This window comes from Homarus americanus, unplaced genomic scaffold (assembly GCF_018991925.1).
Source record: "Homarus americanus isolate GMGI-L3 unplaced genomic scaffold, GMGI_Hamer_2.0 scaffold6782, whole genome shotgun sequence".
In the NCBI taxonomy this organism is placed as follows: domain Eukaryota; kingdom Metazoa; phylum Arthropoda; class Malacostraca; order Decapoda; family Nephropidae; genus Homarus; species Homarus americanus.
The window spans coordinates 10,894-23,480 of record NW_024741643.1 but is presented as its reverse complement, the minus strand read 5'-3'; the positions used below and the strand labels follow the sequence as shown (position 1 = coordinate 23,480).

Below are 12,587 nucleotides of genomic sequence, written 5' to 3'. Positions count from 1 at the left end.
TACTGGTTCTTCTGGCATCTACTTTGATTTCCCTATATTACTATTTGCGAATCTCGATTTCGGCATTTGTTCTTTTTTCACCAAAATTGAAATGATCGTCTCCACATCGAAGACAAAGATTTTTCACCCCTTTAATGGCATTTATCAATCTTTTTGGACTTTTTGTCCCATCAGTTTTTATTATATTCTAAGATTTTAAGTTATTTAAACTAACATCCTTCAAAGTTGTCAAAAAAAGAAAATCTTTTAAATCTTAAAATACTTTCATTTTAGTATCTTTTAAGCTCCAGTGATATACACATCTTTAGATTTGCAATCTAACGTCTTAATAATTTCCACTATGCAGCCTAATAAGAAAGTTTAAACTTGTTTATAGATTTACAATCTATCGCCTATTCCTCAGCCACCTTATCACGCAACGATGACTCTTTTCAACAAATCATAAAGACATTGGTACCCTATATTTTATCTTCGGAGCATGAGCAGGCATAGTAGGGACTTCATTAAGACTGGTAATTCGTGCTGAATTAGGTCAACCAGGAAGCCTCATTGGTGACGACCAAATCTACAATGTAGTTGTAACCGCCCACGCTTTTGTTATAATTTTTTTCATAGTTATACCCATTATAATTGGAGGCTTTGGAAACTGACTTGTACCACTTATACTAGGAGCTCCAGATATAGCATTTCCCCGTATGAACAATATAAGATTTTGACTTCTTCCTTTTTCTTTAACATTATTATTAACAAGAGGAATAGTAGAAAGTGGAGTAGGAACTGGGTGAACTCTCTACCCTCCGCTCTCAGCGGCAATTGCTCACGCAGGTGCTTCCGTTGACTTAGGAATTTTCTCGCTTCATCTGGCTGGAGTCTCATCTATTTTAGGTGCAGTAAATTTTATGACAACTGCCATTAATATACGAAGAAAAGGTATAACAATAGACCGAATACCCTTATTTGTGTGATCAGTATTTATTACAGCAGTTCTTTTGCTACTCTCGCTTCCTGTTTTAGCAGGAGCTATTACTATACTCTTAACAGATCGAAACTTAAATCCTTCATTCTTCGATCCAGCTGGAGGTGGAGACCCAGTTCTTTACCAACATTTATTCTGGTTTTTTGGGCATCCTGAAGTTTATATTCTTATTCTTCCTGCTTTTGGTATAATCTCCCACATTGTAACACAAGAATCCGGGAAAAAAGAAGCCTTTGGAACTCTAGGAATAATTTATGCTATGATAGCAATTGGAATTCTTGGCTTCGTTGTTTGAGCACACCACATATTTACTGTAGGTATGGATGTCGACACCCGAGCTTATTTTACTTCTGCCACAATAATTATTGCAGTTCCTACAGGAATCAAAATTTTTAGATGATTGGGCACCCTTCAAGGTACCCAAATCAATTACAGTCCATCTCTTCTCTGAGCTCTTGGTTTTATTTTTCTCTTTACAGTTGGTGGTCTTACAGGAGTAGTTCTTGCTAATTCATCTATTGATATTATTCTTCACGACACATATTATGTTGTTGCTCACTTTCATTACGTTCTATCTATAGGCGCAGTTTTTGGCATCTTTGCAGGAATCGCTCACTGATTCCCCCTATTTACGGGCTTATCTATAAATCCTAAATGGTTAAAAATTCACTTTTTAACTATATTTACAGGAGTAAATATCACTTTCTTCCCACAACATTTCTTAGGATTAAATGGAATACCACGACGATACTCTGACTATCCTGACGCATTCACCGCATGAAATGTTCTATCTTCAATTGGATCAATAATTTCTCTTGTAGCCGTTCTTAGATTCATTATTATTGTATGAGAAGCTTTGGTAGTTAAACGAACAGTTATATTTTCTTTATTCTTACCTACTTCGATTGAATGACAGCATGCTTATCCTCCAGCTGATCACAGTTATATAGAAATCCCTATAATCACTAACTACTAAAATGACAGATAGATGTGCAGGATTTAAGCTCCTGTTAGGGAAAATTATTTCCTTTTAGTAATGGCAACATGAGGTCACCTAGGATTCCAAGACAGTGCGTCACCCCTTATAGAGCAACTTATTTTCTTCCATGATCATACTATGGTAGTATTGATTTTAATTACTACTTTTGTTGGTTATATAATAGCCGCTATATTTCCTAATGCTTTTGTTAATCGTTTCCTCCTTGAAAACCAAACAATTGAAGTAATTTGAACAATTCTTCCTGCTATTATTCTTATTTTTATTGCTCTCCCTTCACTTCGGTTACTTTATCTTCTAGATGAAGTTAATAACCCTAGGATCACTCTTAAAACAATTGGACACCAATGATATTGAAGGTATGAATACTCAGACTTTCTGCAAGTAGAGTTTGACTCCTATATAACTCCATCTAACGAACTAGATTTATCTGGATTTCGACTTTTAGACGTAGACAACCGAACTGTATTACCTATAAACACACAAGTTCGAATGTTAGTCACCGCTGCTGATGTTATTCATTCTTGAACTGTCCCAGCTCTGGGAGTAAAAGCAGATGCAATTCCCGGCCGTCTTAACCAAATTAGATTTATGGTTAACCGACCAGGATTGTTTTTTGGGCAATGCTCAGAAATTTGTGGAGCTAACCATAGATTTATACCAATTGTAGTAGAAAGTGTGTCAGTCTCAGCTTTTTTAAATTGAATCTCCTCCTCATCCGATCTATCACCCGATGACTGAAAGCAAGTATAGGTCTTTTAAACCTATCATAGTAGAGGCGCCTACTTCTGGTGGAAAAAGTTAGTTAATTAATAATATGAGCTTGTCAAGCTCAAGTAATTCCACTGGAATACTTTTTGATGCCTCAAATAGCACCTCTTTTATGATTAAATCTATTTTTATATATTTCTTATTGGATTTCTTTTGTTTTTTATTCTAAACTATTTTATAAAATCTCCACTTAAAATGTCCCCTTCAATTGAACTAAACGCTCAACACCAAAAAACCTGAAAATGATAACAAGACTATTTTCTATTTTTGAACCTTCTTCAAGAATCTTTTCATTATCAATCAATTGATTATCAATTTTTGTTGGGTTACTTTTTATTCCTTACCTTTATTGAGCGGCTCCCTCACGTTGAGCATTAGTTTGATCCAAAATTATGCAACTTCTTCACAATGAATTTCAAGCAATTTTAGGGCAAGCCACTAAAGGTTCAACTATTTTATTCATTTCTTTATTTAGATTTATTATATTCAATAACACTCTCGGGCTTCTCCCGTATGTATTTACTAGATCAAGACACCTTGCGATAACTCTTACGCTTGCTTTACCTTTATGGCTGACTTTTATTTTATTTGGTTGAATTAACCATACCCAACACATGCTTGCTCATATAGTTCCCCAAGGAACACCAGGGCTTCTGATACCATTTATAGTGTTAGTAGAAACTTTAAGAAATATTATTCGACCAGGAACTTTAGCCGTTCGACTAGCAGCTAACATAATTGCAATCAATAAAATATTTATAAAAATGAACTTTAACATTGTAGTGCATATGTTACCTCGCCCGCCGTCCGTAGATCAAGTTAAGTACAGTAACAGAGTAAGACTAACATAGGACCCCAGCAAGCAATATAACTTTCTGCGTGTACGTGACATCACTTTCTATGTAGGTGACGTCACTCTATGCACGTGACGTCACTATATGTACGTGACGTCACCATATGTACGTGACGTCACCATATGTACGTGACGTCACTATATGTACGTGACGTCACTATATGTACGTGACGTTACTATATGTACGTGGCGTCACTATGTACGTGACGTCACTATATGTACGTGACTTTACTGTATATGTATATGGCATTACCCTCTTGAGTATACACATGTGATGGATCGTTCAGGCATAGCTGAGGGGGCTGGAGGAGTATTAATAATATATAAGAGAGAGGGGGGAATGAGAGAGGGCGGGAGAAATAAAGAAAGGGGAAGAAAGATAAAGAGAGGGTTGAGGGAGGGAGGGAGAGGAGAGAGAGGGAGCAGAAAGAAAGAGAGAGCATATTCTTTAGCTTTAGCGTACTTAATATTGGAAGAACAAATACTGTCAATGTATACAGCCTTAACAACATCAACCTAGAGAAGTCGACTTGTGAAAGAGAGCTAGGGGTACTTGTAAGCCCGGACCTACGGCCTAGAAGACAGTGCGTTAATGTTCGAAATAAGGCAAACAGAGTATTGGGTTTTATATCTATAAGTGTAAGTAATAAGAGTGCAGAGGTCTTATTGCAACTATATCTTGCGCTAGTCAGGCCGCACCTCGATTATGCGGTTCAGTTCTGGTGCCCTTATTATAGAATGGATATCAATTCACTAGAGTCGGTGCAGCGAAGACTGACGAAAATGATTCCGGGACTTAGAAACCTTCCATATCAGGATAGGTTAAAGAAACTTAACTTGCATTCCCTAGAAAGACGAAGAGTGCGGGGAGATATGATAGAAGTATTTAAGTGGGTGAAAGGAATCAATAAAGTGGATATAGATAAAGTTCTTATAATATCCGAGCAGGATAGGACTCGGAGCAACGGATTCAAGTTGGATAAGTTTAGGTTTAGGAGGGAGATAGGAAGAAACTGGTTCACAAATAGGGTGGTGGACGAGTGGAACAAGCTTAGTAACTTTGTAGTAAGTGCTGGAACTCTGGAAAGTTTTAAAAGGAGGCTAGATAGATTCATGGATGATAGAGAGTGGTAGTAACTCTCGACAGGAGCTGCCATGCACAGGCCAACCGGCCTATTGCAGACTCCTTACTTTCTTATGTTCTTATGTAAACGGTCCAGTGTCTTGCGCCCTTCACTTGTCCCCAGCAGTGAGGATTCTTCATAATTATTTCATTCATTCGTTTCTTGTCAACATCATTACATCCATGTCTTATTTTATTCCTCATTAATTCACTCACTCACTCACTCACTCACTCACTCGTTTGTCGTTATCCTCATTATATTCAGCACACCATTAAACACCCCAGTTTTCTTTGATCTTGTTCCTTTATCGGTAAACAAAACTACAGAGGGTGGTTGAGTTACCAGCGGTGCACCCTAGGCTAATTGCGTCATGGGAGGGTGTTGTGGCTGTCACTTACACCCATAACGATAATGATTAAGATAATGATAACAGTAATCATAACACGAAAAAGCAGAATGAAAGGGAGAAGAACACCGAGGAGAGAAAATATAGTAATAATACCAAGAAGTATAGAATGAAAGGAGGAAGAGGGGGTAAAAAAATCTTTATCCTATACCAAAGAGTGAACGCCGCCTTGATCACACTCTAATACACTCAATCTCAACCTACTTTCAAGACACCTTTGTTAGAGCTTCAGTACGCCATATATTACTAGGGTGTGTCATACGGAGGCGAATTTTTTTTTTTGAGTTTGAAAAATCGGCCCATGGTATTAATGATGTGCAGAATCATGTGATATCTTCAGATTTGAAAAGTTTTAATTTTTTGCTAGGTAAATTTTAACTTGAAATCTTATGAAAATTCAGTATTCCCACCCTTTTACCAACAATTCACTAAATAGCTTATTTAAAAGTAAAGTAAATGTATCAGGTTAATTTATTAGATGAAAATGATCCAGAATAGTGAAAACGAATGATCTTGACACATTTATTAAATTTAATATTCCTTTAGAAAACAAAATCATCAAATACAAAAACCGGTTTTACCACTACGACCCGGTGTTGCTGCACACCATAGAGAACATGTCTTTCTTGCTTCTGTTTCTACTCATCACCTCCCTGCTGACCACCTGAGCTCGGGTGTAGCCTTCCCTCCTCTCCTGGCTGTACACGTGACTGCTGGCCTCGCTCACTTGCTGTACACAACGCTCTATACTCTGGGTGTGCGAGGGCCAGGCAGGGACATGCATGGGGTTGTCCAGGAAAGCTCTGACTTGAACATTGAGGCTGCAGGTGTGGGGCTCACTGTCAGCCTGATGTTATCGATCTATGAGATCAGTGATAGATTGACTTCAGAGTCTTTCCTGACCCTGAAGGAATCGTCACTCAACTGATTCGTCATGCCCAGATATCCTCTCTTATAAGTCTCATATCCAAGATCTTCTGACTGCCACTTCTCTCCTCCCTTTCACATCCCACAGAGCATTGTCTGCAGAACTGCCCTGGATGAGCATACTCAGGAAGATCTCCTCACAGTCTGCTCCACACCTGAACAACCTTCCTTGGCTGACTCTCACAGGAGCCTGCTGGAAGAGAACATGCCTCGAACCTTCGGAGAATGATGACTTGACCTTGGTGTTGAACCAATTTGGCAAGTAGACACTCACGATGAATTGGACAATAAGTCTCAGGTTGTGAAGCTGGTTCCCTTTCAGTTTAAGATGAGCGACCCAAATTCTGCAGAACCTGAGAGCCGTTGTGAGCCACCTAGAATGTGAGACTGGACCTATCTGCAGGTAAGCAAGTCTATCAGGCATGACCCCAGTTATGATGGCACTGCAAATCATGTAACCATAGTACTGGTCAGTACTCAGGTCCTCAATAACAGTATGTGCAAGCTCAACGAGTGGAGGGCCAATTACCCGATTTTTTTCAGCTCGTTTTGTATTTCCTAACTCTAATTGGCAGAGTCAGCATCTTGCCAAGAAGGGACCAGATGTCTGTTGTTTGAAGAGTCTTGCCATCAGCTCCTGGATCAGATGTCTAAAGTGGCAACTCGTTGGTGTGGAGGTCACAAACAATCGAACCGAAAACTACTCCCTATCTTCAAGCTCTATCACTTTCCCAATGGGCGCTTGCCTATGTGTTCGTGTTGGTGCTGTCCTCAGCCTGCAGAATTCTCTCTCTGAGCCAGTTCACAATGTTATCTGCCACTATCTCAGCTGGTTTTCTGATGTCATCTTTCTCTGGAGTGAAATGCCACAAATACTTCCCTCCTGGTTCACTGCAGCAGGAGTAGTGTTCCTCCTTCACCATGGCAGGGAACAACTTGTCAGAATCTCCAACTTTCATGAACACTTTAGTGTCATCCCTTCTCCCATCAAGGAACAAACAATTGATTCCATTTTCTCTTATCCCCTTATCAAACTCCTCTTCTAGGTTACTGACAAGTTTCTCCTGAGCTCTCCTTACTTTGTTATGATCTATCACCCAGGTAAAGAACATCATCAGGTGTTATCAACCACCGTCAATCCAGGCAGCTGTTGCTATCTCTGCAGTTTCTCTGAGACCAGATTAACGGTGTCATTGCATTAGAAACTATCCTGGGATATCTTTCTATTTCGAATCTTATGCCTGGAAGGTTTGGGATCATTATTTTCTGGGTTAGGGACAAAGTCACCATTCTCCTGGTCAGCACTCGGATCAGCCATGGGGAAGTCATTAAACTCTGAATCAGCTTGACTCCAAGCATCGGCCTTTTTTACCTCACCCTGGGCCTTCTCAAGTCTCTTTTCCTCGGCAACTCTTCTCCTCTTCTGTCTCTCTGTGGCAGCCTCCTGTCTCTTGGATTCCGGAATATCTTGGCTAGAAATCATGAGAGCCCCTATACTGCCAGTCTTCTCTCTCTGTGCTTTGACAAATGCCAGTTCGATCACAGGAATCTTCAGTTCACTATTGCAAATACAGGACATGTGGGCCTCGGATTTACAGTCACGATCGCATCCAAACTCAGGACAAAGAACAATTAGGCACTTGCAAGTAATTATGTCAAATAACTGGTCCAGTTGCTTGGCAAAGCTGTCCTTAACTGCAAGTTTTCCTCTCCCAAGAGAGATATCTCTTGCCTTTTCCCAACTGGCTAGCAGTCTCTCACTAATCTTCTTCTGACTTGTTATGACTGGAGGCTTGAACTGAGCGTTAGCCAGAGTGTACTATGCCAAGACAGCTTTGGTCATATCACTGGCAATGTCTTTGTTTGTGTAAAGTTCTTTGGTTCTTTTCACTGATTTGCCTGATTAAAACACCGTATCTCAAGCATCTCAATGTGAGCAACTCCGACTTCAGGAGCTCTCCCAGACCCAAAGATAGTGACTGAGATGAGCTTGGATTTTTTGGTCCTCGATTCTGACATAACCACAACCATCCTGCGTCTTCAACTTATAAATGCATCAGAATCTGAAACAGAAAAAAAATATTGTTAGTTGGGTTGTTAAAGAATGAAGTCAGAAAGCAATGTTCACTATTTAATTGTAATGCACTAATGCAGCTGTACGTTAGATTTTCGATAAATTTCACGCTAAAATTTACCTAGCAAAAGGTTGCAAAATATTGAAACTGAAAGTATTTTCGGTTTATATACACTAAAATCTACCAAAAAAGTGATGGGCCATTAGTTTTAGCTGATATTCCCTCCTATGACACACCCTAATGTAGTAGGGTGATTTGCCCGTAGAGCTATTAACTGACCCATTTATAGACGCTGCAACCTGCGGTAACCAATCCTCCCATGCGTAATGAAAACCACTGACAATTGGACGCAGTATTTCTAGGATTTTACGATTGGTTCTCTCAACAAGGCCATTAGCCTGTGGATGATAAGCTGTCACAAAAGTTTGTTTAATACCATATTGTGCACATATATGCGCTACTAGCTGATTCATGAACTCTGTTCCATTGTCAGAGAGAAGAACTTTAGGCATAGTATATGGACATATAAGATTCATCACTAATGCATAGGCTACTGCTTCGGCCGTTTTGCTTTTTAGTCGGACAAAGACCACGAACCTTGAAAAATGATCCACACACAATAAGACGTAGCCTGATCCCTGATGACTCATTGGGAGCTGTAACAAGTCAATAGCGACTGTGTCAAACGGACGGTCTGGTGTAGGATATTGTAGAATCGGGGCTGGTGATCCTGTTGAGTGCTTCTGTGTTTTCTTCATTATCACGACCTTGGTGACCTGCCCGTGGGACATCGTGGAACAATGTCATTACTGCTTTGCGCAACGTGTCAGGTACGACTATTTGAGAGACATTGCCCTCAGGAGATTTTCTCGTCCTATTGAGTATGTTATGTCGTAATTCAAACTGACTTAAGAGAAGAAATAACTTGGGGAGTTTAACATCCTCACCCGATTCTAGAGCAAAAATAACAGCTGACCAATATGGGTAGCGTCGTTGCTCATCTTCCAGTTGCGAAAGAGTGAATGTTGATATAGGCATGACTGGTGCTATATTTCTTGACAAAGCGTCGGCGACATTATTCGCCTTCCCAGGTAAATACCTAAATTCGGGGTCAAACTCTTGAATTGTCAGATACCAGCGTGGTAATCTGCCTGATAAGTTTCTGCCATGGAACAGCTCAGTTACTGCCGCATGATCAGTAAAAACAGTTATCTTGTAGCCAAAGATAATGTCTTTGAACTTCTTAAGTGCCCAAACAACGGCTAACGTTTCTAAATGCGTTACCAAATAACGTGTTTCAGCATCAATTAGTTTGCGACTTGCAAATGCTATCACTCTAAACTTCCTACGCGTATCCTCTTGCATGAGCACTGCTCCGACTCCAATTCCGGAAGCGTCAGTACAGAGAGTGAAAGGTTGAGTGTAGTCTGGGAATGCTAGAACCGGGGCATTGGTTTGCGCTGTCTTCAATGCCGTAAAACTTTCTTCGTGTTCAGCATCCCATGTAAACATTGCATCTTTTTTGAGCAACTTTGTTAGGGGCGATGCTAATGTTACATAGTTCTTGATAAAGGAACGATAATAACCAGATAAACCGAGAAAGCTACGCACATGATCATTTGAGGCAGGACGCGGGAACTGAGATACAGCTTTGACTTTATCATTAAATGTATATATGCCCTCACCGTCAACTACATGACCAAGGAAATGGATTCTGGATTTTACAAACTCGCACTTCGAGAGTTTTATTTTGAGGCCTGCTGTGGAAAGTTTGGCCGAAACTTCACGCAGTTTAATCAGATGGGAATCGACGTTCTTACTGACTACTATTAGATCATCCAAATAAACGCAGACTGTGTTACCAATTAGTCCGGCAAACAGGGTGTTGATCATTCTTTGAAATGTCAGTGGGGCATTTCTGAGACCAAATGGCATTCGTAGAAAGTCAAAGTGGCCTAGAGGCGTGCTAAATGCCGTGATTTCTCGTGATTTCTCATCGAATGGTATTTGCCAATACCTACTAAGCAAATCTAAGTTGCTAAATACCGCATTATCCTTGCCTAAGGATTGCAATATGTCGCTCAAGATAGGCATAGGGTACCTATCAGGGATCGTTTGATCATTGACGCGCCTGAAATCTATGACAGGGCGCCATCCACCATCCTTTTTCGGGACGAGGAATAATGGGTTATTAAAGGGGGATTTTGAGTGTCTAATAACATTCTCATCTAACATACCCTGTACCATATCTTGCACTACAGCGCGCTGGCTATGAGGTAGTCTATAAGCTGTTACGTAAATAGGGTTGGTTCTCTCCTTAACGCTATATGATGGGATGTTAAATCTGTCTGACCTAGCGTTTCCCCTGGCAAGGCTATTATATGTCTATAGTGGGCAAGCAGCTCTAAAAGGCGTGTCTTGCCCTGTGGATGATCGATCACCTTAACATGTGGCGCTATTTGATCTATCCTGGCCAGTCGAGTCTGTTGGCATTTCGCAACAATACCTCGAATTGGGAATTTAGTAGGCTGCACTTCTACATTGTTGTGATATACTAGAAAATCACACAAATAACATCCTTTCTTTAAGATTCGTTGAACGCCTGTTCGATGTAGAATCAGTACGTTGGTCAAACCACCAGGGCGTATAGTGCTCAGGGAAGATTCACATGACAGCCCTTTTACCTTGCATGTTTCCGGGAGACACAAAACATCTCTGCCCGTGTACACGTTGGGTAGTTCGACAGTTGCTTTGGTGATTTCCTCATTTTGGTAATGGAGAGTACTCTTCAACACTGCTGGTACGATCGTCCAACTCTTGCTGCTGTAATCACGCTGGGAAAGTGTGTGGTTGAGGTCAAGAGGTATCTCTGACGCACGATCCGCCTTCCTCTTCATAGGATTGGTAGACAACACTTTCGTCCTAGCTGTGAGCATAGGTTCAGAATTACTCATTGCTGTGTAGGAAACACCTTTAAACATAACACTATTATTACGTGGAAGAACATCTATCATGTTCTTTCGAAGAGTTGGTAGACCAAGTAACCCGTCGGCTGGCAAACTAAACTGTTGGACTATATAGAAGTCAGCGTAGAAGGGAGAACCACGTCTTGAGAATCTGAGTGGTAACGTCACCAGTCCTTTGATGCTCAGTTGAGTACCTGAAACTCCTTCGAGCCTCCATTTGAAGTTGCGGTGAGGGAATTTACGTTGTAACTCGTGATATGATGTCAAAGCCAATGCATTAGCGCAAGCACCTGTGTCTATATCAAGAGCCAATCTGGTATTATCCACTCTCACCGGCACTGACAACACTTCCACTTTGCTAAGCGCCGCTACTAACGAGGCGGCTATAGAAGTGCTGTGAGGAGGGGTGGGAACTACCCTATCTATCCCTCTCCTTGCTGTGGTGTGCGCTGGTCTTCCCCCGACAACTTGTCCTGGGGACGTTTCTGCTTGCGCCTATACGACACCTTCATTTCACTAAGGTCCACTCCCCTAGCCTTTATCAGCACATCACACTCATGTGAACTATGAGATGTCGATTTGTGAAGAGGGCACCATTTGCCCTCTTTCTGGGTAAGAGGAGGTGCTGGTTTGGGTCCCTTACTGTTTGACCTTGAGAATGGCTTTGCACCGGGTGTAGCCTTAAAATTTGCACTATTATCTCGGGGCTGAAAACAATCTTCCATTACGTGGCCACATTTATTACAATGTGCGCATCGTAACGATGTTTTTTGTTTATATGTCAAACGGGAAGGAGCAATCGGAGCTAGCTGTGTCGCATAAGGAGTCTGGGAGTGAGGCATCTGCGCCATCTGAGGCAGCTGGTGATGCTGTGACGTCAATGAGGGCTGCGCCAGTAAGGGGCCCGTAGGCTGAGGACAGAGCTTGTTTGCGTATTCCACCATATCCAAGGGTGGTTCATACTGTACTCCCTGTGCCCGGCTATATAAGGAACGACGGACGGAAAGGAGAAAACTTATTAGTTCTATCAATGTTTCCACATTGTCCGCTGGCATATCACCATGCGCGTTGTACCAGTCTGAGGACCGGAAGGTCGCTTGCATATCCTGGCGAACCTCTCCTGCAATGTCGACAGCGTCGACAGGCATTTCATTGCGTATACCTGGAGTACAGCGATCCAACCATCTGAATATCCATTGCAGCTGGCCCAGCTGTGACCTACCCCCAAAAATCCCAATTAACGTTCGCTTAAACTTTTCATAGTCAGGGCTTTGCAAACCAAACGCATTCAAACGACTGCCGGCATAGGAACCCTGCGTTATATGGGAACATACATATGCTTTTTTTTCTTCGTCAGTCGTTATGTGACTAGTGCGCATGCTATCTTCACATGCACGAATAAAATGTGCGACCCTATAATCATCTTGTCCCGTGAAATTTCGAACATAGTCGCCGCTCTGCATGATATTAATAACATTATCAGATTTAGGTG

General features: G+C 41.2%; 1 pseudogene; it reads left to right on the top strand.

The window, feature by feature from the left end:
• The first annotated feature begins 275 nt into the window (after nt 1-275).
• LOC121876004 lies at nt 276-1,510 on the top strand (annotated as a pseudogene).
• The last annotated feature ends 11,077 nt before the right edge of the window (nt 1,511-12,587 follow it).